The following is a 5,912-nucleotide window of genomic DNA, read 5'->3' on the forward strand; positions in this document are numbered from 1 at the left end:
CCAGCTCTCGAACCATCCCTGATGCGCTTCTCTGTCTGCCTTTTGTCTAACCTTTCTCTAAGTTTATTCATGGAGTCTTTAATTACTCCTGAATGGCAGTTCTGAATTCTCTATAAGCCTTGCATTACAACAGCAGATGTCCTTGTGCTGCCCTTGCAGCACCTAGATAGCCTTAGCCCTAAGTAATTCTCAACTCCTTTTTTGTGTCTTACTAAGTCTTTAGCATCAAGATTCCAATCTGGACACTTTTCTAAACCTACACACCAATGTCATGACTAGCTTTTAGAACTTCTAAACTTATACAGATTGTGATCCCTGAGGCACAGTCCCAAGAAGTGTTAGGAGTACTAACATATGCAATGTTACATCATTTGTAATAGAAATCAAGCCTATCCCCACACCTATCTTGATAGAACCCAGGACAAACATGACTGAATTTCCCTCTAGGTCCCAGCTCTCAGCCCTAACAGCTAGTACACGGCTGGTGAGGGCTGAGAATTGACGGCTGTCAGGGTGGTCAGCAGCTCCAGGTATGGTCCTTTCCAGCAAGACTCGAGTGTCTGGGCTCAGTGTAGCTGCAGTTTCCGACCTGGAACTGATGGGATGTCTCAGGGGTCTCCGGGGCATAGGCTGCTGTCAGCTGTGAGCAGATTTCTTTCTGTATCACCTGTAGGTCTTTTAGCCTGGCACACAAATCATTATTACATGTTGGTTCAGTAACATCATCTAATACAGTCAGAGGAGTTGAGGCCCCATATAAGATCTCAAAGGGGTAAGGCTGAATCTGGAAGGAGTATTTCTTGCTCTGAAGAGAGCAAGAAGGAAGGAGTATCACCCAGTCTGTGCCAGTCTCCATGGTCAATTTGGTCAGGGTCTCTTTTAGAGTTCTATTTATTTACTCTACCTGTCCTGAACTTTGAAGTCTGTAAATACAATGTAATTTCCAATCGACCTCTAAATACTTGGCCACACCCTGGCTTACCTTGGCAATGAAAGTAGGGCCGTTGTCTGACCAGATTACCTTGGGCATTCCAAATCAGGGGAAGATTTCTTCCAGTATCTTCTTGATGATTGCAGAGGCCGTCTCTCGTTTGGTGAGGAAAGCTTCTATCTATTCCTGAAAAAGTATCTACAAGCACTAGGAGATACTTGTGATACTGTCTCTCTGGCTAAAATCTTAAAGTCTATTACATACACCTTAACTACTTGGCTTATCTCCTAAATGAGTCCATTTCTGTATTTGGCAAAGTGAGTCTTTTCTTTGTTCTCTGGGGAGTATAGCTTTCCCTTCAAGTGTGCCATTTTAAGCAATTTGGGCCTTTTCTAAGTGAGGCCATCCCTTAGTCCGATCCTAGTTCTTAGTGGCTGTCTCTTGCAGGCCTGCAACCAGGATAGGCTCCTGCATAGCCATTTCCCGAGCCACTTTATCTGCTTTGTTACTGCCCCACGCCACTGAATCTCTTCCCTCCTGATATCCTGAACAATGAATAGTACTCACAGTTGTTGGCTTCACCAGGGCATCCAAGAGATGGTAAAGGCATCTGCGGCACTGATGTACTGGGGGGTTGAGGTTCAGCCATCCCAGATGACATTGTGTTGTCCACACGGCAGCACCCACTTATCTCTGACCTTCATGAAGAGAACTGTTCCGGTCTGTAGACAAGGTAGCCTCGGCCTTCAGCAGGGGTCAATCAACCAGTCGCAGAGGTCTTTCCTCCACCCATGGGCTTCTGCCAGTGCTTGACACTCGTGGCTCCAGGTCCGGACTGGGCAGCAAGGTGACCAGATTGCCCCCAACCGGTGGAGAATCTAGTCCATGGCAGCTGACCAGTGGTCCCATCTTTTGGGACACTCTATTCAAAGGCAAGACATCAGCCACTCTATCACAGTTTAAGTCCTGGATTGGGTGATAATTGTTAGTGCCCGACTGGCAGGAGTGATATGTTCCAAGCAGAACAGCGCTAAGCCATTCATCTCCCAGCATCAGGTACTGGTGCACTGAGACAGGTCTTAAGCTCCACATACACAGTCTGTAGATATGCATACACATGGCCTCACCCAGCCATTTCAGCCCACGCAAGCCAATTTGGAGAGCAATTTTCTCATGAGCAAGGGATAGGGGCAGTCAGGGATGACCATGAATTAGTGGGTGGGTTACCCAGCCCACGCCAAGGTCCACTGTTCTTCGGGCAGTCCATAAGAATTATTCGTTGCCAGTAGCCCCTTGCACTCAAGGTCTTTGGATATTGGCCCATTGGGGGGCATAGGAGCACAGAGCATTGGGTCCCTGTATCCACACTTCCCTTCTATCTCTGTACATAGCCAGCACTCTAGGACCAAGAAGCTCTCCAGTGGCCCCTCTCATTCTTTTTTGGGCAGTCCCTGACCCAATGTCCTTTTTTTTTTTTGCATTAGGCACACTGATCTTTAGCCAGGAATTCTCTTCTGTTGCCAGGTACTATCTTCTTAGGTTCCCTAACTACTGTGGCCAGTATATGTTCCTCTCTCATCTTTTATCTCTCTTTAGCTCTCTAACTTCTTCTTTTTGTCTCTTTTCTTCCCTAGCTTCCTGCTCTTCTGCAACTTACAATAACTCTCTCAGTGACTTAGCTTAACCCTTCAAGTTTCTGTAACTTTCTCTTCATATCCTTTCCTTATCTTAGCCAGATTGGTGGGGCATTTTCCAGCCCCTAGGAGACCCACCCTTGGAGCCTGGGGGCAGACCCGGAGCACTCCCTACCTTCAGGGGTATTGAAGTCAACAGTCAGGAGCCTTCCATCCATGTCTGGAACATTCTTTCTGGCCTCTAGTAGGATTCTGTCTTTCCTCAGTGGTAAAGAAGACCTGTAACAGCTACTAACAAGCATCTCAAATGGGATGGTGAGAAAACAAGAGAATCTTGTGAAGAGGGCAAACAGCATTTAGTCACACAGCTAAACCAGGAGGCCTTCTTGGACAAAAAGGCCATTGTACAAATAAGCAGAAGCTTAGATTTTCCCTCAAGGAGTATCTCTCTTCAGTGTCAGCTCCGTGGCTTTGCCTCTCAAGAGAACCAGCCTCCAAATGACACTAGGCTTCTAGTAACAACTAATAACAAAAGGATGGAGAGATGGTTAGAACCTGGGTGCTAGATACTAAGCAGCTGACAAAAGAATTGTAACCAGTTCACCTGAGGCTATCAGGACCTCAGTAGCAGCCCTTTACCAAACTGTCTCACTGGGTTTAAAGGCCCATGGAAAAGAAAACATTAATTCTGACCTTGGCCACCGCCAAAGCCTGAATTCTAAATTTTGACTGGCAAAACAAAACAAAGTTCTTTACAGATTGTTGTAGATTCTTTGAAACTATTTTAGGGGCTTCTCTGCCCCCCCCCAACCTGGGGCATCTCTCCTTGGGAAGGAGGCACAAGAGAGAAAGATAAAACTCCTGGCAGAAAACAATCTCTCTCAAGCAAATTATTTTCAACTTTTAACTTAAGCACCAACAGGACCAAGTAAAACTCTTTGACGAACAAAGCAAACAGTTTCATGATTTCAAACACAGTCGTCGGTCCAAGATTTTAAACACGGTCGTCAGTCCAAATTCAAACACGAAACAAAAGTCAAAAAGACACTGGACAATACCACAGAAAACAATCCAGACAAACAAGACCAAGACAAAGCATCCTATAACCAATTTCCACAGATGCCTGGTACCTTCAGTACCTGGCCCAAACTGCAGCTTAACCTTAGCTGCTTCTGGGATACCAAACACAGAAACAGAATACAGACAACAGACACTAACACATCTAAGCACACTTGTCCGTGCCTATACTTAAATAGGCAGCCGAACTTGACCTCCAAAGTCAAGTCACAGTCAGATCTTTTTGACTGCTAGTTGCCGGGTCCTCCCGACAAATTCGGCTCGTGGAACGTCCCTCACGCGTCCCAGAGCCTGCACGATTGGGGGTCCCCCCTTCCGCTTTTAGTCTGTAGTGGGTAGAATATTTTCTACCCGAGTGCACTCTTGGGTGGGAAACCTCTTCCACCCTCATGCACTCTCAAGCTAGCCTTTACACTGGGTGGGGATACTCATCCACCCGCCGGAGTAGAAAACCTCTTCTACTCCCAGACGCCCCATGCCTGGTAGGAATACTCTTCCCCCGGAGTAGGAAAACCTCTTCTACTCCCAGGCGCCTATACTGGGTAGGAATACTCTTCTACCCCGGGTGCACCCCTTCACTGGGTAGTCATTTACACTGGGTGGGGAAACCTTCATCCACGCCCCCTGGTAGGCTTTGGAGTAGAAAACCCTTCTACTCCCAGGCGCCTGTACCGGTACCGAAAAAATGCAAAATCCAGAACACACAACTCACATCCACAAGCATACACACACACTCAGCGCCGCTTAGCACTCACACTAACGCACCTCCAAGGGGCATTGGGGTTCCGGGGGTCACGCCCCATCCTGGACGAGACCCCAAATGAAAGAGCGAACCCTAAATGGGGAGCACGCCTCGCCTCCGACACGGGTGGGGTGCCCCAGGAATCACGAGTAGCCGCCTTTGATGTAACAGCAAGAGGTAGTTTTATTAATCTAGATCCCGGTCGACTTAGGGATCCGGTCGACTCATATCTCACACAGGAGACAGAGGAATCGACGTTCTCATAAATTATTTACCAACATCATAAAATAATAATATCAAGGATTGATAAACTAACATATTAAAATTGAAGGAATTTTTATTGATTCAAGACACACCATGAAAAAAAGAGTGAAAAAAGAAACCGGAAGTTCGAAATGACATTCTCAATATGTGTTTTGAAAGACATATATCCAGAATATGTACAAAGTGCCTGTGAATGAACAAGGAGAGGGTTACACTTTTCATTCCAGTAGCCAAACTTCAGGATGAAGCTTGGAAAACTATGGCTTTCAAACATTAATAAATGTACTTAAAATTTTCTCAAATTTACTAGTAATCAGGAAATGTAAATCAAAACCACAAAGAGACAAATATTAGGAAGCAAGTGCAGCACCAGGACCTCATCACGGAACCTCACTGTACATGGTCAGGAGTATAATTAATTTATTATTCTCTGTCAGGAGTATATTATTATTTATTATTCAGTACATACAGTACATCCTGTGCAGGGTTTCCCCTCCCTCTACTCCTCTCCACTCCATCTCCACTTCCCCAAGATTTACTAGTCCTCTACTTCCCTTCAGAAAAGAGCAGGCCACTCTGAGATATCACCTGTACACAGCATAACAAGTTACAATAAGACCACGTAAAAATCCACATTTCAAAGCTGGAGAAGAAAACCCAGTAGCAAGTTAGAGGTCCCAAGAACAGAGAAGAAAGTCAAAGACACTTCTCACTCTGTCAGGAGTTGCATAAAAGCACCAAGCTGCACAACTATAGCATGTACACAGAGGACCCAGTTCAAATCTATATAGGTCCTGTTGCTTCGGTCTCTGTGAGCTCCTGTGTATCCTGCTCAGTTGATTCTGTAGGCTGTGTTCTTGTAGTGTCCTTGACATCCTAGCTCTAAAAGTCCTTTCTCTCCCCTTTACACAGGATTCCCTGAGCTCTGCCTAGTGTTTGGCTGTAGGTCTGTTTCTGCTCCCATTAGTTGCTGGATGAAGCCTTTCTGCCGACTGTTGTGCAAGACACTGATCTGTGAGTATAGCAGAATATCATTATGAATTATTTCATTGAATTTTTCATTGACTTTTCCTTTGCAGGGAAGGTTGAAGGGGCAGTCATGTTTGATTTTTATGCTATATCTCTGGGATATCTAGCCTCTGCTACCTTGCCTTCCAGGAAAATGAGACATGGCTCCCTCTCATGCTATGGGAATTTTACCAGTCATTGGTTGTCCACTCCCACCAGTTCTGTGATATTATTACCCCAGCATATCTTAGAGGCA

Source organism: Rattus rattus, chromosome 7 (genome assembly GCF_011064425.1).
Source record: "Rattus rattus isolate New Zealand chromosome 7, Rrattus_CSIRO_v1, whole genome shotgun sequence".
In the NCBI taxonomy this organism is placed as follows: Eukaryota; Metazoa; Chordata; class Mammalia; order Rodentia; family Muridae; genus Rattus; species Rattus rattus.